General features: G+C 45.2%; 1 non-coding gene across 1 annotated transcript; it reads left to right on the top strand.

Moving 5' to 3' along the window:
• The first annotated feature begins 2,858 nt into the window (after positions 1-2,858).
• Trnas-uga lies at positions 2,859-2,933 on the top strand. The gene has a single exon. It is a non-coding gene; the product is annotated as a tRNA-Ser (tRNA).
• Positions 2,934-24,727: the final 21,794 nt, after the last annotated feature.

Raw genomic sequence — 24,727 nt, 5'->3', positions numbered from 1 at the left:
CTTGTCAGGAACCCGACAATAAGAATAGATGGCTCACCAGTTCTTCGGTGCCATGAGACCTGTTAGGTGTAGTCGTCGATGAGAGGTGGAACTATACATCACATTTTGACACCATGACGCAATGATCTCCAGAAACGCTCAATAATGTGATTGGGATTGCTCACAAACGATTCCACCTGCCACCAGAGTTATTAAAACTCTACCACAATAGCATTCTGACATCAATTGTAGGATACGGGTCAGGAGTCTGGTCCCACAGGCTTACGAGGTTCATGCCTGCCATTGCCGTAAGAAGAGTGCAGTGAAATATGCCCCTGCTCTCTGTAGGGGCATATAGGACAACTCCAGGGGGAGCATTATCAGTATTGATGGGGCTTTGTCCTCTAGATATAAAGATTAGGGAACAGGCGGCGTGGTATTGGGTAAGAAAGCAGGAGAGGGACAAAACAATCGAATTAATGGGGATTCACGTGGGGAACAAATCAGAAATTAAACGTAGAGGGTAGGAGCTATTGCAGGAACAGTGGGACGACGACGAAACGGATCGTAGAACATACGAATTGAGCGAATTGAGCGATTACAGCTACAATACTTTAAACCATCAAGAAGACTGCTGCACTTCCTTACTGGACATGGACCCTAGCCGACATACTTATGCCGGTTTGGGAAGTGGGCTACACCAACGTGTGACTGTGGGGCAACACCAGGCACCCCGGACCATGTGGTGAATGAGTGCCACCTCTTCGACGATGTAGCCGCACATTTAAGACACCAGCTATCTAATTACGACACATACCACCTGCTTAGGCAAGAGGACCACTTCCAGATCTTGAATAAACTTGTAAATGAAATATCAAGCAAAGTTATAAAGGATTTCCTAAGGAATAACCATTAATAGATCTAGACTACGTACACATATCCTGATCCGTCGAGGCGTGGACGTGGCCAGCCGCTTCACAGCTGGGATCTGCCACGTCTAGGATTAGGGGGGAAGGGTGCACATTCTAACCAATTCAGACACTCACCGAATATGACTGTGATTTAGTTTTAGGTTAGACGTAGGATAAGACAGGATAACTCCATTAGCATAGTACTGGAGCGATTCACTATTCTGGGCCAGCCTGGTGCCAGGGGCATGCCCACTGGGACTAACTAGGTGGGCACAGCCAAAAATGCGGGTTTATAAACTCTGGCACACCTGTAATGGTGCAGGTAGAGTAGATTAGCGATAAATAGTAGATAAGTAAAGCACTGATAACCCAAAGACATAGCAAGTAATGTCCATAATGGAAACAGGAACAACACCACATTCTAGAACTAGATAAGCTGCAGTAAGTGTAATTGCAATAAGCATAAATTAGCACCCACCAATGTATTAGGTACTGGGTTATTTTGTATCATGTATTTGAAGAATAAAGGTTAAAAAAAAAACAGTGTAACGTTTGTGACGAGAAATGCATCCGCTTCCCTGGAGTGCGGGGTGTACTTGCCAAGGAGTGCTAGTGAAATCAGTGATGACGGGACCACTGAGGGGTGACGCCAGTGGGCGAGCTGCATCTGTCCCCCTCCCGTGCCAGAGGAGCTGGTCCAGTGCAAGAGAAGGGCTCCCACCTTTTTATCACTCGTTAATACCTGACGGCTGACACAGAAACGAGTGACGTGAGTGTGCCTTCACAGGTATCTATGATGTCTGATCCCTCTCCACAGGACGAGCTGGGACAGGTGACAGACGAGAGTGTGTTAAATGGGCATGCTAGGATCACGCTGCTCTTGGAGCAGAACATCAGAAACTACAAAATTAGTGAAGTGGCTCTAACGACCATTAAAACGAGTTGGCAGCTTGGGCTATTGCCAATGACAAACTCGAAGGCCGCGTTGAAGAACTCGAAAAAGAGAATGAGAGATTACGTAAACGACTGTCAAAGACCTGGGCGGGGCGCCACCTAAGCCGCAAACCACAAAGGACATGATTGAAAAAGTGACCAAACGACCAGACACGGCGGTCTTCCTTAGGCCCCTGCCTGGCCAGGACATTAAAGAAGTACAAGAAATATTCATAACAATCGTAAATCCAGCAAAAGATAAAATTAAATTTAATAAGGTCAAACCTGGAAAGAACGTTGTGATCGTAGATGTAGCAACTGAGTAGGACAAAGAAAAATTACCGAATAACCAAAAGTTATGCAAGGTGGTCAAATACGAATCACCCAAGAAACGAAATCCTATAAAAATGGTTCAAATGGCTCTGAGCACTATGGGACTCAACTGCTGAGGTCATTAGTCCCCTAGAACTTAGAACTAGTTAAACCTAACTAACCTAAGGACAGCACAAACATCCATGCCCGAGGCAGGATTCGAACCTGCGACCGGAGCGGACTTGCGGTTCCAGACTGCAGCGCCTTTAACCGCACGGCCACTTCGGCCGGCCGAAATCCTATAGTTATTGTGTATGACATACCCACAGTAATGAAAGATGAGGAATTATATGAAACAATAAAAGGACACAATTTTGAAGATATAGAGGACGTGAAGTTTGAAAGGAGCTTTAACCTGCGATATAAGGTGGGGCCTCGGGAATGTCATGTCGTCCATCACGTTGCTGAGTTCACCGAAGCTATGTGGAAGAAAGTAATGTCAATGGGCAAACTCTACATTGGTTTTCACGCGGTCAACGTAAGGGACTATCTCGTGGTACCTCGTTGCCATACCTGTGGGGACCTGGACCACATTCTCAAGCACTGCACTGCTCCAAGTGCAGTGAGGAAAATTACACACACAAAGACTGCAAGGTGGCCGGGGTATGTAGAATGAGACGAGATACTGGCAGAAGTAAGGCTGTGAGGACGGGGCGTGAGTCGTGCTTGGGTAGCTCAGTTGGTAGAGCACTTGCCCGTGAAAGGCAAAGGTCCCGAGTTCGAGTCTCGGTCCGGCACACAGTTTTAATCTGCCAGGAAGTTTCATAGCAGGGGCATGCATTCCATGTAAAAGGTGAGGTATGAGGTCATGTGGTGTTACTGGTCGAAATTGTCCTACATACAGGACGCGTGAACAGAGGGTCATTTCAAGGATGCCAAAGATAAAATCCCCGAGCAAAAGGAGGAGGGACGCTATGAGGGCAAGCAAATTCAGAGAATTCTTGAGGTCGCTATCAGGCACCCAAAAAATAGAAATGGTTGACATCGGGATACAGACGGAGCTTCCCCCGATGGTTGTAGCTCCCTCCTCCCAAAGTCGGGGATATAGGCCGATAAAAGACCTTGAGTGGCAGGTCATCCAGTGGTAGTGGCCCGACCAGTGACCATGCAGAAAAACGAACTGCACAGGTTGGAACAATATCCAATTCAAGAAAATACAATAACAAGCAACAGTGTGCTACCAGCTACACAAGACTCCACTCCTGCCAGAATACCGTCTGCAGGCTCTGTCAGAGTGCATCCTATCATAGAACACGCCATGCAATTGGCAAGGCTGGAGCAACCGACTACCCTGACCACTGCGTTGCGACATGTGGTCCGGGTAGGGAATAAATATGGTAGGAAAGCCACCTTCTCGGTGATGGAGGCTGTTGACAGAACACAGCTCAAGTCGATGAATCTCCCCATAGACTTTGGAGCCCTGCGGGATCTGGTCAAGAAAGAGTTTGAAAGACGAGGCCAAAAATTTGATCTTGATGATATCTACACACAATCAGTCTTGGCAAACGGACGGACGCATTGGCTAAAGAACTGGCCAGATGATCACAGACACACATACTTCCCATAGTGAGAACAATAACTATTGGTCAACTAAACAATCACAATAGCAGACTCGTGATGCAGGAGCTACGCAAGGTGGTGGAGGAAAAGAGACTAGATGTGCTCTGCCTGCAGAAGCCGTACTCCAAAGCTGGGCAGATAGCTTTCACAGCCGCAACATGACAACTAATCAGCAGCGGGGACGACCCGACAGCGGCAATAATAATTGCAAACAAATCATTGTGGGTAACAATTCTCTCGCAGTTAACAGTCACTGTAATGTTTTGGAAATGCAACCTCCCGCAGGAGTATTAACTCTCGTAAGTATGTATTTCCAGTACGGAGATAATATTGAGCAACATCTGGACCACCACACTAGAGTAATCAGGGAATTGCGGGGACGCAAAGTGATTGTAAATGCTGATATAAATGCAAAATCCCCCCACCCCACCCAGTGGTACAGTGGTACAAGAGACGCAAATGGAGGACAGGTGGAAAAAACGATTATGGACTTGCAACTTGTGGTGGCCAACAAGCCCACTAACCCTCCCACCTATACAGTGGGAGGGGGACAAGGCACAAACATTTACGTGACACTAGCTACACCAAACGCCGTCAATATTGTAAAAAATTGGAAGGGTGAAGACAATGCCACCACAAGTGATCACAATCTTATCAAATTCACGATAGGTGACAGATAGTGTCACTAGACCATGGGGTGGGAGGTCCAGCTGAACTATAATAGAGCAGATTGGGAACGCCTAGCGAGGGAGTACGACATTCCTGCATTACGAGGAGGTGACCAACGTCAAGACATAGACGTGAACAAGTATGCTGGAGAGCTGGTGTGCGCGGTTACCAGACCGGTGAAAGCAGCCGTACCAACTAGGAGGAAGGCCATGGCGGCCTCTCCATCACCATGGTCAGCCGAACTAGAACATATGAGCATATGCATCAGTCTGTTAGAAGACTAAGGTGGCACTCCCAGCGCAGTGTCATCTGGCGGGAAAGGCAACAATGGTTGCAACAGTACAGGGAAGCAAAGGAGATATTCCAAAAGGAAATTCGGGTGGTTAGGGGACAAAGTTGGGAAAGCTACGTGATAAACCAATTATCTACAGACCCATGGGGAGTACTCTACAAACTGGTCAGAGAGAAGATCCGCTCTCCAATGGTGATATCGACAGTCTGACATGGGGGGAAGATGATGGAATCCTGGCAGGAAACTGCTGAGGTCTTCCTCCGGTCCCTGCTGCCTGACGACAGTGTGGACGAGGAAACCGAGGACCAGCGCCAAATGAGAAATGACGACCTGGTTAGCTACACCAATGACAGGGCAGTATACAACCTTTCTTGAGGAGGAGGTGGCTGCCCAAATAAAATCGCTAAAGAGAGAGAAAGCCCCAGGGCCAGACAGCGTTGTTGCGGAAGTAAAGCAATTCTTAGTTCCTCAGCTGGTCATACCCCTTACCCAATTATGCAATGATTGCCTCGGGCAGCAAAAATTTCCGAAAGCCTGCAAAGTTGCAAACGTGGTAATCGTAAAGAAAAGACCCGAAAAGAACCTGGTCGAAACCAAATCATACAGACTTATTTGTTTATTAGACCTTTTTGGAAAACTACTCAAGAAATTGTTGGCTGACAGTCTGGCTGCACATCAAGTGCTGTGTGGTATTAGTGACAGCCGGCCGGTGTGTCCGTGCGGTTAAAGGCGCTTCAGTCTGGAACCGGGTGACCGCTACGGTCGCAGGTTCGAATCCTGCCTCGGGCATGGATGTGTGTGATTTCCTTAGGTTAGTTAGGTTTAAGTAGTTCTAAGTTCTAGGGGACTGATGACCACAGCAGTTAAGTCCCATAGTGCTCAGAGCCATTTGAACCATTTATTAGGGACAGGCAGTTTGGCCTTTAGGCCAGGGCGGTCGGCAGCTGACGCAATCGCCCTGGCGGCCGAGGTTTGTGACTCAGCCCTGTACAAGTACATAGTTGGCATCATCTTGGACATCAGTAGCGTCTTTGACCATCTGTGATGGTCTTCGCACTTCTCCTGTTTACAGGAGAAAGAGTATCCAGGGCCACAATATGGTTGTCTCAGGAGCTATTGCGAGGATCGGGAGGCTGACTATCATCCCCTAGTGGGAAAGTTGGAAAAACGATAACAATGGGATGGTCCCAGGGTTCTGTGTTAGAACCCTTGTTGTGGGACATCCACATGGAACCATTATTGCATAGCCTACAACAGAGCGAAGAGGTGCTAGAGGTGATAGCCTACGCAGATGATCTCCTCTTGTTGGTTGGCGTCCGTAGCCGCGAAGACATCGAGACGAAGATAGAAAAGGCTATGGAAAAACTATAACTATGGTGCCGAAATACAAAAATGACAGTTTCACCAAATAAGTCAACATGTCTGTTACTAAAAGGACAACTTGTAAGGAACCCAACAGTGGGAACTGAGAATTCGCCAGTTTTTCGGCGACGAGAGGCATGCTACTTCGGAGTCGTCATTGACGAAAGGTGGAACTTTGCAAAGCACATCGAAACCATAACTCAAAGAGCCCTAGAAGAACTCAATAACCTCATTTCCATGGTCACAAAAGATTCCATCTTCCCCCTCATTTAATAAAATTTTTTCGTAACAGCAAATTAACATCAATAGTGGGTTATGGCTCGGGAGTCCGGGCACACAGGCTCACAAGGGTGGTGCCCGCCATGACATTGAGAAGGGCGCAAAGGAACATGATATTAAGGTATATGGGGGCCTACAGGACATCTCTAGGTAGTGCCCTATTGGTAATAATAGGGCTCTGTCCTCTTGACATTAAATTCAGAGATCAGGTAGCATGGTTCTGGGCCAAGAAGTGGGAAATCGAAAAAACAGGGGATGTTCTGGGCGTTTGGGATGGGAATAAGAGTGCGATCAGGAGAAAAGGCGAAGAGCTGTGGCAGGAGTCACGGGCAGCCGATGACACTGGCAGAAGAACATTCCAACTTCTACCAGATGTGAAAGAACTTTTAGGTACGAGATGTATGTATATACACTCCTGGAAATTGAAATAAGAACACCGTGAATTCATTGTCCCAGGAAGGGGAAACTTTATTGACACATTCCTGGGGTCAGATACATCACATGATCACACTGACAGAACCACAGGCACATAGACACAGGCAACAGAGCATGCACAATGTCGGCACTAGTACAGTGTATATCCACCTTTCGCAGCAATGCAGGCTGCTATTCTCCCATGGAGACGATCGTAGAGATGCTGGATGTAGTCCTGTGGAACGGCTTGCCATGCCATTTCCACCTGGCGCCTCAGTTGGACCAGCGTTCGTGCTGGACGTGCAGACCGCGTGAGACGACGCTTCATCCAGTCCCAAACATGCTCAATGGGGGACAGATCCGGAGATCTTGCTGGCCAGGGTAGTTGACTTACACCTTCTAGAGCACGTTGGGTGGCACGGGATGCATGCGGACGTGCATTGTCCTGTTGGAACAGCAAGTTCCCTTGCCGGTCTAGGAATGGTAGAACGATGGGTTCGATGACGGTTTGGATGTACCGTGCACTATTCAGTGTCCCCTCGACGATCACCAGTGGTGTACGGCCAGTGTAGGAGATCGCTCCCCACACCATGATGCCGGGTGTTGGCCCTGTGTGCCTCGGTCGTATGCAGTCCTGATTGTGGCGCTCACCTGCACGGCGCCAAACACGCATACGACCATCATTCGCACCAAGGCAGAAGCGACTCTCATCGCTGAAGACGACACGTCTCCATTCGTCCCTCCATTCACGCCTGTCGCGACACCACCGGAGGCGGGCTGCACGATGTTGGGGCGTGAGCGGAAGACGGCCTAACGGTGTGCGGGACCGTAGCCCAGCTTCATGGAGACGGTTGCGAATAGTCCTCGCCGATACCCCAGGAGCAACACTGTCCCTAATTTGCTGGGAAGTGGCGGTGCGGTCCCCTACGGCACTGCGTAGGATCCTACGGTCTTGGCGTGCATCCGTGCGTCGCTGCGGTCTGGTCCCAGGTCGACGGGCACGTGCACCTTCCGCCGACCACTGGCGACAACATCGATGTACTGTGGAGACCTCACGCCCCACGTGTTGAGCAATTCGGCGGTACGTCCACCCGGCCTTCCGCATGCCCACTATAGGCCCTCGCTCAAAGTCCGTCAACTGCACCTACGGTTCACGTCCACGCTGTCGCGGCATGCTACCAGTGTTAAAGACTGCGATGGAGCTCCGTATGCCACGGCAAACTGGCTGACACTGACGGCGGCGGTGCACAAATGCTGCGCAGCTAGCGCCATTCGACGGCCAACACCGCGGTTCCTGGTGTGTCCGCTGTGCCGTGCGTGTGATCATTGCTTGTACAGCCCTCTCGCAGTGTCCGGAGCAAGTATGGTGGGTCTGACACACCGGTGTCAATGTGTTCTTTTTTCCATTTCCAGGAGTGTATGTATTGAACTGGGGACCTAGAAACGACAGAGGGGCGTCGTCCCAGCCGTAACCCACAGTGGTACACAACCCCACAACAGGCTACAGCAGTCCACTCACCCCACCCCTGTCCCACACCGAATCCAGTGTTATTGTGTGGTTCGGTCCCCAGTGGACCCCCCAGGGAACGTCTCATTCCCGACGAGTATAACCCCAATGTTTGCGTGGTAGAATAATGATGGTGTACGCATACGTGGAGACAGTGTTTGCGCATCTATCGCCGACATAGTGTCACTGAGGCGGAATAAGGGGAACCAGCCCATATTCGCCGAGGCAGGTGGAAAGCCGCCTTAAAAATCATCCACAGGCTGGCCGGCACAACGAACCTCGACACTAATCCGCCAGCTGGATTCGTGCCGGGGACCGGCATGCCTTCGTGTGACTGTGATGCACTGGAGAGTACTCCCGACCATGTGGTTTACGATGATGTAGCAGCTGCACTACGACTTCAGCTACCGAGCAACGACACGTACACACTGCTGAGAAGAGGATACATTTCGAACATTAAACAACCTAGCAAACGAGGTGTCACGAAAAGTTCTATCGGAATATCTGAAGGACAATCGAGAGTAGTAACAAATAACCATATGTGTCCCAGTATCCCAATCCCATACTGCCTGTGCGTAGATAGGTGGACTACCATTACAGTTGGAAACCGCCACGTGCAGGACTCGGGAAGTGGAGTACAACAATACTGAACCAAGACAAGCACCGGAATTGACGCAGGTTAGAATCTTAGTTAGTAGGACTTAGAATTAGGAAAACAAAACAAAAAACAAAAAAAACAAAAACAAAAAACGGGAACCTGCAACGATATTCAAGTTATCCTTGGCCTGCCTAGTGTCAGGGGCCCGCTCATCGGGATTAGCTCGGTGGGCAAGGCCGTGCAATGTGTATAAACACTTCACTGACACACCTGTGACGCTGCAGGCAGTATAGAGGTTTAGTCATCGAGTACACCATTAGAATAAGTAGAGTAATGTTAATGGTAAATAAACTGCCATTGTAACACTACGATAGCTCGCCTGTAAACTTTGTAAATTAGCTGCTAACAATATTGTAACAATTAAGGACTCACTAATTATATGAGGTGGTGAGATGTATATATAATACAAAGATCAAGATTAAAGAATTCTTTTGTTAAAAAAAAAGACAGGGTAACGTACTGCCGATCCGGCAATATCAGGGCGTACAGATCTCAATCGCCATTTTCTCTCAGCTACACCTATGTGGAGAAACTCCAGTAGATTTGGTCAAAGTCTGCTCAATGTCAGATCAATGCAGCTTGCGTTATCCACACTTTTAGGGTCAGAGTACTTGACTCACTTATCACCTAGTTAAGCTGACTTTTCCAACCAGGATCCACCCAGTGGAATATTAAATCACCTGATAGTTGTTTAGGGTATTCAATCTATAACTCGTATAGTATAATTTATGTCTTGTTTGGGAAAATAAATGTTGTTGGTAGACTAAATTTTGCCAAAATTCTCAATCAATTAAATACTCCAAACAAGTTACCTTTCAAGTTCCTCTTTTCGTGACTTTCGCCCCTGTTATGGTCCAACCTAAATCGGCTCTGCCCCAGTTGATAGCGTAGGGATGCGATATTTAATCGTGTTTTGAATTTTCAAGTGTGGCAGGCAGCATGAACTAACTGTCGCCGAATCCTGATCGACTCACACGCACCACCACAAGCAATACTCGATAAAACCGGAAAATATGACGAAGTATTCGTGTTGTGTACAAGTTCCCAGGTATGGCATCGCACTGACATACAACGGTCTCCCTTTCTTTATTCAGTGTTACATTCACTGTAGTTGATAGTTTCCTCTATGTTTTCAATGCCGTTGAAGGTTGTTTAAGTACTATGCTTCAGAAACGTCGCGAAACTACAAAAGAAGAGAGAGAAATCTGAAGCATGTTGTTTCGGAAAGGAAAATCTTTTCAAGAAATCGGAGATACCATCGGCACAACTACCAGTACAGTGAAGACTATTACATATAGCTTAATCAGAAGGAAAACGTACGAAAACTAGTCACGAAGTGGTCGTCCTTTATACGATATGGAAAAACGAAAGGTACTTAGAGAAGTTGAGAAAAATTCGAAACTAAGCGCTCGAAATCTTGCTGCGGCAGTTCAAGTGCATAAAGGAAAGTATGTTTCAGCACAGAGTGTAAGAAATGTGGTTTATGGAGCCTGATAAGGAAGAGCGAACAGCCAGTCCAATACCATGTGTGAGTAAAATCAATGGAAGGATTGTAGTTGCCCTTGCAAGAGAACATGAACTCGATGGATTTGATTTCTAAAAGAAGGTTGTACTTACTAAAGAGAGTCGATTTGAGCTGTTTCAGTCGAATGGGGAATTAATAGTCTGGAGAAAAAGAATTGTTAACTTGAAGAGGGAAATATGACAGCTATAAAAATGGAGGAAGTTCAGTACTTGTCTGGGGCCGCATGAGTGCAAAGTGTGTACGGGATCTTTGTTTTGTAGATGGAATCGCGGACCACAAGATTTACATAAACATTATAAAAACATATACATCCAGAAGTATGAATAATATGGGTCATTCTGAGAATTATATTTTCACACAAGATAGTGATCCAAAACATGCAGCTCTGGATGCAAGGCTATGACACTACCAGCTTGATGCCGATATCACTGCGTTAATGCGATACGGAATTTACGGAATGTACTCCACAAAAATAAGAGAAACAATCTGAAGACGCTCTAGTAGAGGAATGGCCTAAAATAACATTGAAAACAACAGAATCTCTGGTGAAATCCATGCCTAGGAGAATGCAAGAGATCATAAAGAGGAGAGGAAGGCGTAGCAAGTACAAACCACAATATTGTATATTCATAGTATAATTTTCATTGTTGCACATGACTACTTATTCTGTATCCTAAATTGCATATCTTTACCTTTTAATGCTTAACTGTGTTTAAGTAAACAGATATCTGTGTTTTTTATTCTATTCTCTTTTTCACTGATTAATAAACAAGTTCATGTCCTTGCTGTATTTCATTTTGACAATTTCCCACTACCTATATACGGTTAAACGTAAAATCATGTAGTAGATGAATACTTTTTGGAGTAATTGTACAGGTACGAGGTGGCACACCATTCGTCCACAGTCGGTGTCTCCGCCAAGCCCCGGTTTTACAGAATCGTCTTCTCTCTCTCTCTCTCTCTCTCTCTCTCTCTCTCTCTATCCCGTCTCTAAACAGCGTTGAAAGCTACCGTCTCGACTGCGTCTAAATTCGCGTGGGCGCCCACACGGCAACACACCACACACGCACACAGACACACACACACACACACACACACACAGACACACACACACACCACAAACGATGTCTGCGTACACGTAAGGTGAAGTAGGGACTCGCTGATACCGATTGCACGAACCTTCACTAAGATTACTTTTTTTAAGTCCTCAGACTTTCACTTGGTATGGAGCACCATCCAACTTTTGCTGTTATAATGTCAATGTTTCGGTCTCTTTGTAACTACATATTTTTATCGAAAAGGTATCAGATAGTTGGGAAATGTGATGAAAGACAAGGCCGCACACTGGTACCTCTATTGGCACGTGAACATAACATAATGGAGATACAAGGGAATTAATAACATTGACTGCCAGTGGGCTCAGATTTAAATCAATGATGATTCGAACTGGGTCTCCTGATTACCAGCCAGTTACGCTGACTGCGGGGCCATCCAGACACAGTAGTCAGCCCAACTGCTCAGACTACCCTAGCACGCCACCTGCCAGACCCAAATTCTCAACTGACCCACACACTACTGACGTGCCCATTGCCCATTATCCTCATTTCTCGAGGCATTTTGTTAATTCCCACAAGAGTTCGAACAGGGTGTACATCCGCACTGAAGACATCAGTGTCCGCCCTCGTCTTATATGTGGTGACTGTTCTTTAGGACGTGTAAAGATGCCGCAGTGGTTAGCACATTTGTCTAGTCCGGTTTGAATTTCAGTCCAGCACAAATTTTCAGTTTTACCCACTGATTTATATAAGTGCCCTCTGGCAGCCAATGACATTAATACACTCCTGGAAATTGAAATAAGAACACCGTGAATTCATTGTCCCAGGAAGGGGAAACTTTATTGACACATTCCTGGGGTCAGATACATCACATGATCACACTGACAGAACCACAGGCACATAGACACAGGCAACAGAGCATGCACAATGTCGGCACTAGTACAGTGTATATCCACCTTTCGCAGCAATGCAGGCTGCTATTCTCCCATGGAGACGATCGTAGAGATGCTGGATGTAGTCCTGTGGAACGGCTTGCCATGCCATTTCCACCTGGCGCCTCAGTTGGACCAGCGTTCGTGCTGGACGTGCAGACCGCGTGAGACGACGCTTCATCCAGTCCCAAACATGCTCAATGGGGGCCAGATCCGGAGATCTTGCTGGCCAGGGTAGTTGACTTATACCTTCTAGAGCACGTTGGGTGGCACGGGATACATGCGGACGTGCATTGTCCTGTTGGAACAGCAAGTCCCCTTGCCGGTCTAGGAATGGTAGAATGATGGGTTCGATGACGGTTTGGATGTACCTTGCACTATTCAGTGTCCCCTCGACGATCACCAGTGGTGTACGGCCAGTGTAGGAGATCGCTCCCCACACCATGATGCCGGGTGTTGGCCCTGTGTGCCTCGGTCGTATGCAGTCCTGATTGTGGCGCTCACCTGCACGGCGCCAAACACGCATACGACCATCATTGGCACCAAGGCAGAAGCGACTCTCATCGCTGAAGACGACACGTCTCCATTCGTCCCCCCATTCACGCCTGTCGCGACACCACTGGAGGCAGGCTGCACGATGTTGGGGCGTGTGCGGAAGACGGCCTAACGGTGTGCGGGACCGTAGCCCAGCTTCATGGAGACGGTTGCGAATGGTCCTCGCCGATACCCCAGGAGCAACAGTGTCCCTAATTTGCTGGGAAGTGGCGGTGCGGTCTCCTACGGCACTGCGTAGGATCCTACGGTCTTGGCGTGCATCCGTGCGTCGCTGCGGTCCGGTCCCAGGTCGACGGGCACGTGCACCTTCCGCCGACCACTGGCGACAACATCGATGTACTGTGGAGACCTCACGCCCCACGTGTTGAGCAATACGGCGGTACGTCCACCCGGCCTCCCGCATGCCCACTATACGCCCTCGCTCAAAGTCCGTCAACTGCACATACGGTTCACGTCCACGCTGTCGCGGCATGCTACCAGTGTTAAAGACTGCGATGGAGCTCCGTATGCCACGGCAAACTGGCTGACACTGACGGCGGCGGTGCACAAATGCTGCGCAGCTAGCGCCATTCGACGGCCAACACCGCGGTTCCTGGTGTGTCCGCTGTGCCGTGCGTGTGATCCTTGCTTGTACAGCCCCCTCGCAGTGTCCGGAGCAAGTATGGTGGGTCTGACACACCGGTGTCAATGTGTTCTTTTTTCCATTTCCAGGAGTGTATGTTTGTATCTTGATTCATAGTGACTGCAGGATCAAAGTGGTAACTGTTCTTTCGGACAAATCCAAAGGAACAGGCACCAGATATAGAAATAACATAATGGAGCTGAAACAGAGAGGAAGGAAAGTTAAAGTACTAGAATTATTTATGTAATCTGGTTCAGCAAGACGTAGTTAGGTCGTAATCAATAAACCGACGTAACTCTGCGTTTTTGAGAACGTAAAGAGACACAACAAATTAGTTACAGGCGCATGTATGTGACAACTAGGGTTATATAAAAAAGTTTTTAATCAAAAACGTCTTTAACATTTCGTAGTTAACTACATCCACAACGATATGAACTGGTCCATATCAGTAATTCTGGTATTTCACTCTGTCTTACGCTTCAGTTATATATATCCTTACAAAATATTTGATACAGATGGAACTGAGTGCGAGAAATACAGCACGTACCATGTGATAAAGGAAATAATGAATTTCGACCTGTATCCAATACTCGTAATATAAAATATTTCAGAAAATATCATGATGAAAAAACCGTACCACATCTATAATACAATTAGTGAGTACTTTCTTGTAAGGTAGGTATAGCCGAAACAGAGCGAAAATCGTAAATTACATAAGCGTTATGGTAAATGGAAGTGAGGTATTAGCTTCAAAAGCTCTTTACATGAAAGATAACGCTTCGTGTTCTTCTTTTCTGCGTGAATCATTCAACAGAACGTGTACAAGAGAATACTGTGACGAAGTTTCACATCTCTCGCAGCCTGTATGTTGTGGAACAGTCACGATTAAATGTCCGGACTGCAGATGATGTTCCAAGAGCCATCCTTCCTCCTCCCCCCCCCCCCCCCCCCCACCCAATCCTATGGTCCCGTCAGCAGCAACGGAAAATTCCGCATTCCAGGGCGGCGTCGGGAGCTGAGACGAATGGGCGCAGCAGGAATGTGGCTGCATGTGCAGTGAGACTGTCTACACAGGCTAGTATGGGCTGTTCTAATCACATTTTCATGAATGACTGTTATCGAATTGAGGAAGTTCGACTGATGTAAATGAACCGAATTACATCACGTCTTCAGTGCACTGATACTTCTGAATTAATGCTCGCCAAATTGTCTTCATGGTATCAATAATTTACTAATATTAGTACTGTGTATGCGACTTCTGAAATTTGTATTTCCGTTACGATACATGTTTGGTTTTATTCACTTAAAACATGTGGATATGATATCTAGTCTATCCACCTTGAGCTCTATCCACCTTGAGTTCAATTTTGCTCTTTGTCAGCGGAGGTGAAAAAAAAAAAAAAAAAAAAAAAAAGAAAGGACCTCTGAGGCCATAACAGGTGAACAATGACACACATCAGGGCTGATAATCAAGTCTACTGATAAGCCAGTATTTTTTTGGAACCCAATCAGCCAATAACATAAATCATAGGCTAATGCGGAAAGGATGGGGGTGAGAGGAGAGGCTATTTCTACTCTCTTGGTCTCTGCCCTTGCAGGTGTTCTTCCCAGCTGCCTACATTTTTTTGTATCTAAATAAAACAGAGCACTGCTACAGAGTGCAGTCACAAAGGTCCTCAACAGAAATAATCTAAACTATGGTATTACGATGTTCGATACTACAGTTACGAAAGCATCAGAACTTAACAACAGTTTGCGAGATTTTTTTAAAAACGAAATCAGCACAACTACTGGAAATTAACGCTATGCGACAACTCTGACAAGTCAGTGTGCAGCTAGGTTGATTGACAATCAACCGCCTTTGAAAGCTGAATGTTTCTCTTATTCCTGGCTGACTGGCCCAAAGCTACTTCTTTCTTTTCCACTTTCTGCCAGACACATGGTCTGTACATAAAATGGCATTCTCTTTATCGTATGACAGTAGGAACAGTTATTCATTCCTGGGAAAAAATGCTGTTTTTGGCCAGCAGAAAGAAGTGATAATACTAAGTGTGCTTTTGAATGCAGGGTATCCTCACTACAGGTAGTTTCACCCATTCTGTCAACAGGTAATAAATTTCTCTGAGCCTTGTTTCTAAACATAAGAATGTCGCAACAGACTTTACAGTATATAGTATTGTAAATCTCTGCGAATCAGAAGTAGTTAAAGAAGCAAAGATTTGAGCCAACGTATTATTAGTTTAATAACAAAAGAAACTCTGTTGCATCGTAAAATCTAAAAGTTTTATATTCTATTGAACAGAAACTGCGCAGAAGATAAAATACGTGCTTATTTTTGAGTATACCAAAATGAGATATGGCTAAGTTAAAGACGTATTAACCTACATGTGACTGAAATATGCTGCGCACTACAGATTACAAAGATGTAATTACAGAAATGTACTCGGCCCCCGATATGAGATTCATTACAGTGTGAAGTCCTCTCATGCTTTAATTAGCCTGTAAATGTCGCACAATGAGTGCAGGCAGCCACAATACGTTCTTCGGAAAACCACCAGTCGATTACTGACCAATGAATCAGGTACAAAAGTCGACCAGCGTCAGAGGCAGTGCACATTTTGGGAGCAGTATCTGTGAGAAAATTGCAAAAAATAAGATGGTCCTGCGCATACCAAGATCTAATCGATTTTGTCATTATTAACTTGAGTCACTTTACTCATACGTAGTTCGTCGGTCCTGGTGGTTTTCTTATCAGTTCTGTGCTCTTAGAAATATGTTGGTATTGTCAGAGTTGGAAACAATGTAAGATAGGAGGTATTCAAATAGCGTAAAGACAAATTAATGAACGTTGAAACCAACGTGAATGTCAGGTTATACCTTGAGTGCATGCGACAAAGTCGTACAGTCATGTAAAATACACAGCAAATTTATCAAGCAGACTGCGAGATCCCGTGTGGGTGAAGTATGTAAAGGTGTCCTGAGTCAACCAGTGCAACACCAGGTAAATGGGGCCTAACCTATGAAACGTGAATGTAACAACAAATAAGCACACAGTGCAACTCAGTTGGTAGAGCACTTGCCCGCGAAAGGCAAAGGTTCCGAGTTCGAGACTCGGTCTGGCACCCAGTTTTAATCTGCCAGGAAGTTTCAACCCTCCAAGTAGCCCACTCCCTCGAACTCCGATGTGTTGTACAGGGTGGTCCATTGATAGTGACCGGCCCAAATATCTCACGAAATAAGCATCAAACGAAAAAACTACAAAGAATGAAATTCGTCTAGCTTGAAGGGGGAAACCAGATGGCGCTATGGTTGGCCCGCTAGATGGTGGTGCGATAGGCCAAACGGATATCAACTGCGTTTTTTAAATAAGAACCCCCATTTTTATTACATATTCGTGTAGTACGTGAAGACATATAATTGTTTTAGTTGGACCACATTTTTCGCTTTGTGATAGATGGCGCTGTAATACTCACAAACGTATAAGTACGTGGTATCACGTAGAATTCCGCCAGTGCGGACGGTATTTGCTTCGTGATACATTACCCGTGTTAAAATGGACCGTTTACTAATTGCGGAAAAGGTCGATATCGTGTTGATGTATGGCTATTGTGATCAAAATGCCCAACGGGCGTGTGCTATGTATGCTGCTCGGTATCCTGGACGATATCATCCAAGTGTCCGGACCGTTCGTCGGATAGTTACGCTATTTAAGGTAACAGGAAGTGTTCAGCCACATGTGAAACGTCAACCACGACCTGCAACAAATGATGATGCCCAAGTAGGTGTTTTAGCTGCTGTCGCGGCTAATCCGCACATCACTAGCAGACAAATTGCGCGCGAATTGGGAATCTCAAAAACGCCGGTGTTGAGAATGCTACATCAACATCGATTATACCCGTACCATATTTCTATGCAACAGGAATTGCATGGCGACGACTTTGAAAGTCGAGTACTGTTCTGCCACTAGGTACATGGGAAATTACGGGACTATGACAGATTTTTTGCACGCGTTCTATTTAGCGACGAAGCGTCATTGACCAACAGCGGTAACATAAACAGGCATAATATGCACTATTGGGCAACGGAAAATCCACTATGGCTGCGACAGGTGGAACATCAGCAACCTTGGCGTTTTAATATATGATGCGGCATTATGGGAGGAAGGATAATTTGCCCCCATTTTATCGATGGCAATCTAAATAGTGCAATGTATGCTGATTTCCTACGTAATGTTCTACCGATGTTACTACAAGATGTTTCACTGCATGACAGAATGGCAATGTACATCCAACTTGAGGGATGTCCGGCACATAGCTCGCGTGCGGTTGAAGCGGTATTGAATAGCATATTTCATGACAGGTGGATTGGTCGTCGAAGCATGGCCCGCACGTTCACCGGATCTGACGTCCCCGGATTTCTTTCTGTGGGGAAAGTTGAAGGATATTTGCTATCGTAATCCACCGACAACGCTTGACAACATGCGTCATCGCATTGTCAATGCATGTGCGAACATTACGGAAGGCGAACTACTCGCTTTTGAGAGGAATGCCGTTACACGTGTTGCCAAATGCATTGAGGTTGACGGACATCATTTTGAGCATTTATTGCATTAATGTTGTATTTACAGGTAATGACGCTGTAACGGCATGCTTTCTCAGAAATGAAACGTTCACAAAGGTACATGTATCACATTGGAACAACCGAAATAAAATGTTCAAACGCACCTACGTTCTGTATTTTAATTTAAGAAACCTACCTGTTACCAACTGTTCGTCTAAAATTGTGAGCCATATGTTTGTGACTATTACAGCGCCATCTATCACAAAGCGAAAAAAGTGGTCCAACTAAAATATTCATATTTCTTTACGTACTACACAAATATGTAATAAAAATGGGGATTCCTATTTTAAAAAACGCAGTTGATACCCGTTTGACCTATGGCAGTGTCATCTAGCGGGCCAACCATAGCGCCATCTGGTTTCCCCCTTCAAGCTAGACAAGTTTCGTTCTTTGTAGTTTTTTTGTTTGTCGCTTATTTCGTGAGATATTTGGCCAGGTCGCTGTCAATGGACCACCCTGTATACAGGGTGAAGCGAAAAGCACGCACTCGGGCTTCGCAGCGCAACTACTCACATGCTAGCGATAAAAAAAAGTCTCCCACAAAATTTCGTCCGGCGAGTACATCCGGCAGAAAAGGGACGTTAAAGAGTGACAATCTGGCAACCTTGTAACCACATATACTGCAACTACCTCTGTCAGGATGTATCTGTTGTGCTGTACAGTTAGTACAAGGATAGAGTTATGGGTTAGCATGCAGGAGGTCGAGGCTTTGATCCTGGGTTGGTCGCATTTTCTTTTATTTACTAATTTCATTCTGACATTTCATACTGTAATATACACCGTTTCTTAGATTACATGTATCCTAGATTTACAACATTTTGTAACGGTGAACATAAAAAATACGTGGCTAGACAAATAAGAAATAGACAGTTGAAACAAATGACCTGTCATAGGGCAGAATAACTACAAAAGCAATATCAATTTCGAGATATTAAAGACGATAGCACAGTACGTTAACACAAAATCTACTTGTCATTTACACTACATGTAATATGAGCACTCAGATGTCGCACATTAGCAACCAGTGACAATAACAATGTCCACATTAATGACTGCATGACCTTCACAACAGAATACATTGTCCTCAGAACAACAGATGCTCAAGGAGACCTCCCAGCGAATCAAAACGTTGCATAATCCATCGGATCGTACAGCTCTGGATCCTTCGTAGCAAAGCTGCGTCCGCAGTAACAAGAACAGCATGAACACCCGCTACCAATCCTGACACATTCGTCGGCGGAGTAGAATACATGTGCTCCTTCAGGTGCCCCACAGTAAGAAATCCAGAGGATTTAGGTCAGGTGAACACGGTGGCCATACAACTGGACCACCATATCGCGGCCATTTCCCTGGAAATGTTCTGTCCAAATCGTGTCACACATTAATTCCAGGGTGTGGAGGTGCACCATCATGTTGGAACCATATCCTCTGCCGAACATGTAGTGGAATATCTTCCAGGGTATCAGGAAGATACTGTAGTTTGAGAGGAAAACATGATAACTTTGTGCAGTTAACCGGTCAGGCAACATGTAGGGGGACCAAACACCTGTCGCCCAATATTCTGCCCCAGATGCTGATACCAAAGTGAACTTGATATCCACGGTCGCAGGTGATGTGCAGGTTAACCTCCCACCAATATTGGGCATTGTGCAGATTGAAGACACCCTCACGAGTGAATGCTGCTTCATCCGACCATATTCTGGTGTTCACAAGGTCGTCGTTGGCTTCCTGTTGTTGGAACCATTCACAGAATTACCTCCACTGACGGCGATCTGCAGGATGCAGGTGTTGCGTGAAAGCATAATGATAGGGGTACAGCCCATGCTCGTGCAGCACATTAACGACCGTGCGTCGCGAGACACGCACCTGCCTTGCTACGCTTCGTGTACTTCGCTGAGATTCTTGGTATATGATCCCCAGAATAGCTTCCTCAGTAGCTGGCGCACGGCGAGCCCGTGGATGACCTCTGTCACACGATGGTGGAAGGAGAGAACCTGACTCCTGAAGGCACAGCTCCAGACAATGAAACATATTTTTATCTGGATGGCGTCAACGAGGATATCTAGCAGCATATTTACGAGCAGCAACAGCAGCCCAGTTATCAGATGCACCAAGGGCCAGAAGCATTCATCGTCTGTGTATGCCATACGTCTGCCACACTGGTTTAGAGGTTTATGATGAGAAAATTCGATACGTGTAGGTATATACCGTGTGATCAAAAAGCCAGTATAAATTTGAAAACTTAATAAATCACGGAATAATGTAGACAGAGAGGTAAAAATTGGCTTGGAATGATATGGGGTTTTATTAGAACAAAAAAAAAGTTCACAAAATGTCCGACAGATGGCGCTGGACAGCAAAACGTCAGTGACTGCGCAACACAATCGTGTATAAATGGAGCTGTAATGAGAGAGAGAATCAGATGCGCTACCAGTCGCATCATGTTGACGTTACCTGAAAAGGCGCTTTTAGTGAAGCTGTATTATCAGAATGGGGAATGTGTCAGTTCAGCGTTGCGATCCTATCGTCATAGGAAGGGGATTCGAAAGGGTAAATGTCCGTTGACAAATGCAGCTGTGGCGAGAATCATTTCGAAGTTCGAAGCAACGGGTTGTTTAGACGATAGATCCCCTTGTGGCCGACCGAGCACAAGGCGTAATGCTGCTGAGACAGTTCAGGAAGAAATGGAGACTGTAGGTTTTTTTTTTGTTTTGGTTTTGCATTTTGTTCGTTGTTGATCGTTGTGTTTGGTCGTTGCGGACGTCACATGACATCCGTTCAAGTTCTTTTTGTTGATGCTTCCACTCTGTTTTTTATTACAGAGGCCAAGAATCTCTCTGACTGAATACGCTGAGCTACCGTCCCGGCTGCGGGTTCGTCTATGCACGGGAAGTCAGCGCTCGTGCAGTAGCACGTCGCACCAGCGTTCCACCCACTACTGTTTAGTTGGCACTGAGGCGTACCCTCCAATGCTATCCGTTCAAAATGGCTCTGAGCACTATGGGACTCAACTGCTGATGTCATTAGTCCCCTAGAACTTAGAAATAGTTAAACTCAACTAACCTAAGGACATCACAAACATCCATGCCCGAGGCAGGATTCGAACCCGCGACCGTAGCGGTCTTGCGGTTCCAGACTGCAGCGCCTTTAACCGCACGGCCACTTCGGCCGGCAATACTATCCGTACAAAATCCATCGGCATCATGAACTGTTACCTGGCGATTCAGTGAAGCGGAGGGCATTTGCGGTGTGGGCGTTTCAAAAGATGGCGGAAGATGACGATTGGTTGAGTAACGTGTTGTGGACCTACGAAGCTCATTTCACGCTCCGAGGGTCCGTCAACGGCCACAACTGTAGAATTTGGGCTACCGAAAATCCTAGAACTGTCGTGGAAACTCCATTGCACGACGAGAAAATCACGGTATGGGTTGGATTTACCACACCTACCGTTATCGGGGCTTTTTTCTTCGAGGAAATGCGTGATTCTGGTTTTGTAACTGCTACCGTGACGGGTGAGACGTACGCTGATATGTTTCAGAATCGCATCATCCCAAACCTGGCTGATAAACACCTGCTGGAACGTACGATGTTTATGCAGGATGGCGCTCCGCCCCATATTGCTAGACACGTGAAAGATCTCTTGTGAACGTCGTTTGGTGATGATCGTGTGCTCAGTCGCCACTTTCGTCATGCTTGGCCTCCCAGGTCACCAGACCTCAATCCGTGCGATTATTGGCTTTGGGGTTACCTGAAGTTGCAAGTGTATCGTGATCGACCGACATCTCTAGGGATGCTGAAAGACAACATCTGACGCCAATCCCTCCTCACCATAACTCCGGACATGCTTTACAGTGCTCTTCACAACATTATTACTCGACTACAGCTATTGTTGAGGAATGATGGTGAACATATTGAGAATTTCCTGTAAAAAACATCATCTTTGCTTTGTCTTACTTTGTTATACTAATTATTGCTATTCTGATCAGATGTAGCGCCATCTGTCGGAATTTTTTTAACTTTTGTATTTTTTTGGTTCTAATAAAACCCCATGTCATTCCAAGCATGTGTGTCAATTTGTACCTCTCTATCTAAATTATTCCGGGGTTTATTAAGTTTTCAAATTTATACTGACTTTTTGATCACCCGGTACATTAGAGTCTATCACAAGTGCATTACTCCACTCGCAGCTAGGCCCCGTCTGGTGATCAGTACGTACAGCATAAACATACCGTCAGTCCTGCGCACTGTTCCACCTAATATGCATCACCCCTCTGACAGATATTGTTCTGCATGATTCATCCCGACACCGCTAATTGTGTAATGTTCAGTTTTCTGTTTCCCTAACGGTAAAAGACATGATATTTCCACAATTCCATCGATAGGATAATAATAATAGTAATAGTAATAATAATAATAAGGCCCGGGAAAAGAACAGGCCTCTGGTATGTTCTGCCAGTCGTAAAAGGCGACGAAAAGAACAAACCAGTAATAGGGCTAATCCCCCTTTTTGTGTGATTAGTTGGTTCTGGACAGAACTAATGAAGCCTTGGACAGGCGCTGTCATGGTCGGTGACGACGCTTGAACTCTATGCCCGTCCACAATGGTAACGACACTGCTAGCCACACGGAAAATGATTTAAATCCAAATAGAGGTGTTTTGCAGGATATGCTGTAATAATCAAAAATAACAGGACACCCCAGTCAGAATTAGAAAACATCAAACAACAAGTACAACAAATACTGGAACAAAATAATGTGCAATCAGAAGAAGAAGAAAATGCAGTAACGGACTCAAACATCCCAGAGCAAACAAACAAAGAACAACAAGCATCAATTAAACAATCAGAGGAAAACGAAATCTTAAGACAGACACCAGAACAAGCACAAATAGAACACGAAGTGACACACATGTTAGATATAGAAGAAAAATTTCAGCTGACTTATAAAGAATACAAAGACACATATACAGACATTAGACCATTCTTGCATAGACCCCCAAATAACCCACAAGTCGAAACAACAATAACAACTATCAACACAATCATACACAACAAAATAAATGAAAATACAACTATGGAAGAGTTACAACTACTGGTTTATATTGGAGCACTCACTACACTAAATATACACACTAGGCAGAGATCAGAAACAACCAACACACAGAAGAAACCCACAAAACCAGCATGGCAACATAGGCTACAGATAAGAATAGAAAAACTGAGAAAAGACATCGGACAGCTAACACAACTTGTAAGAAATGAAATATCAAACAAAAAACGAAAAAGGTTAGGTAAAATCTCACAACAAGAAGCGATAGAGCAATTAGATGAATAGAAGCAGAAATTACAAGCATTGGCCAAACGACTTAGAAGATAAAAAAAAGGGAAAATAGAAGAAATAAAACCAAACATTCAACACAAACCAAAAGAAATTTTATCAGACAATAGATAACACACACATTAAAATAGACAATCCACCAAACATAACAGACATGGAACACTTCTGGAGCAACATATGGTCAAACCCAGTACAACACAACCGACATGCACAGTGGATACAAGCAGAAACAGACACATACAAGATGATACCACAAATGCCTGAAGTGATAATTTTGCTACATGAAGTCACCCGAGCAATTAATTCTATGCATAATTGGAAAGCCCCCGGAAAAGATAAGATACCAAATTTCTGGCTAAAGAAGTTCACCTCAACACATTCACATCTAACTAAATTATTTAACAGTTACATTGCAGACCTATACACAGTCCCTGACACACTTACACAAGGAATAACTTATCTGAAACCTAAAGATGAAGCAGACACAGCAAACCCAGCAAAATATCGCCCCATAACATGCCTACCAACAATATACAAAATATTAACTTAAGTTATTACACAGAAATTCATGACACATACAACACAGAACAAAATTATAAATGGAGAACAAAAAGGGTGATGCAAAGGAGCATGAGGATGTAAAGAGCAACTGATAATAGATGCAGAGGTGACACAGCAAGCTAAAACTAAACAAAGGTCGCTACACTACACATACATTGATTACCAAAAAGCCTCTGATAGTGTACACCACTCATGGTTACTACAGATACTTGAAATACACAAAGTAGATCCTAAATTGATACAGTTCCTAAACATAGTAATGAAAAATTGGAAAACGACACTTAATATCCAAAGATATACAAATAATATCATATCACAGCCAATACAGATTAAGCGTGGAATATACCAAGGAGACTCATTAAGTCCTTTCTGGTTCTGCCTTGCTCTGAACCCACTATCCAACATGCTAAATAATACAAATTATGGATATAATATTACTGGAACATACCAACACAAAATCACACATTTGCTATACATGGATGATCTAAAACTACTGGCAGCAACAAATCAACAACTCAACCAATTACTAAAGATAACAGAAGTATTCAGCAATGATATAAATATGGCTTTCGGAACAGACAAAT

This window comes from Schistocerca americana, chromosome X, assembly GCF_021461395.2.
Source record: "Schistocerca americana isolate TAMUIC-IGC-003095 chromosome X, iqSchAmer2.1, whole genome shotgun sequence".
NCBI lineage: Eukaryota > Metazoa > Arthropoda > Insecta > Orthoptera > Acrididae > Schistocerca > Schistocerca americana.
The sequence above is the reverse complement of the archived record's forward strand: the minus strand, read 5'-3'. Positions and strand labels throughout refer to the sequence as shown.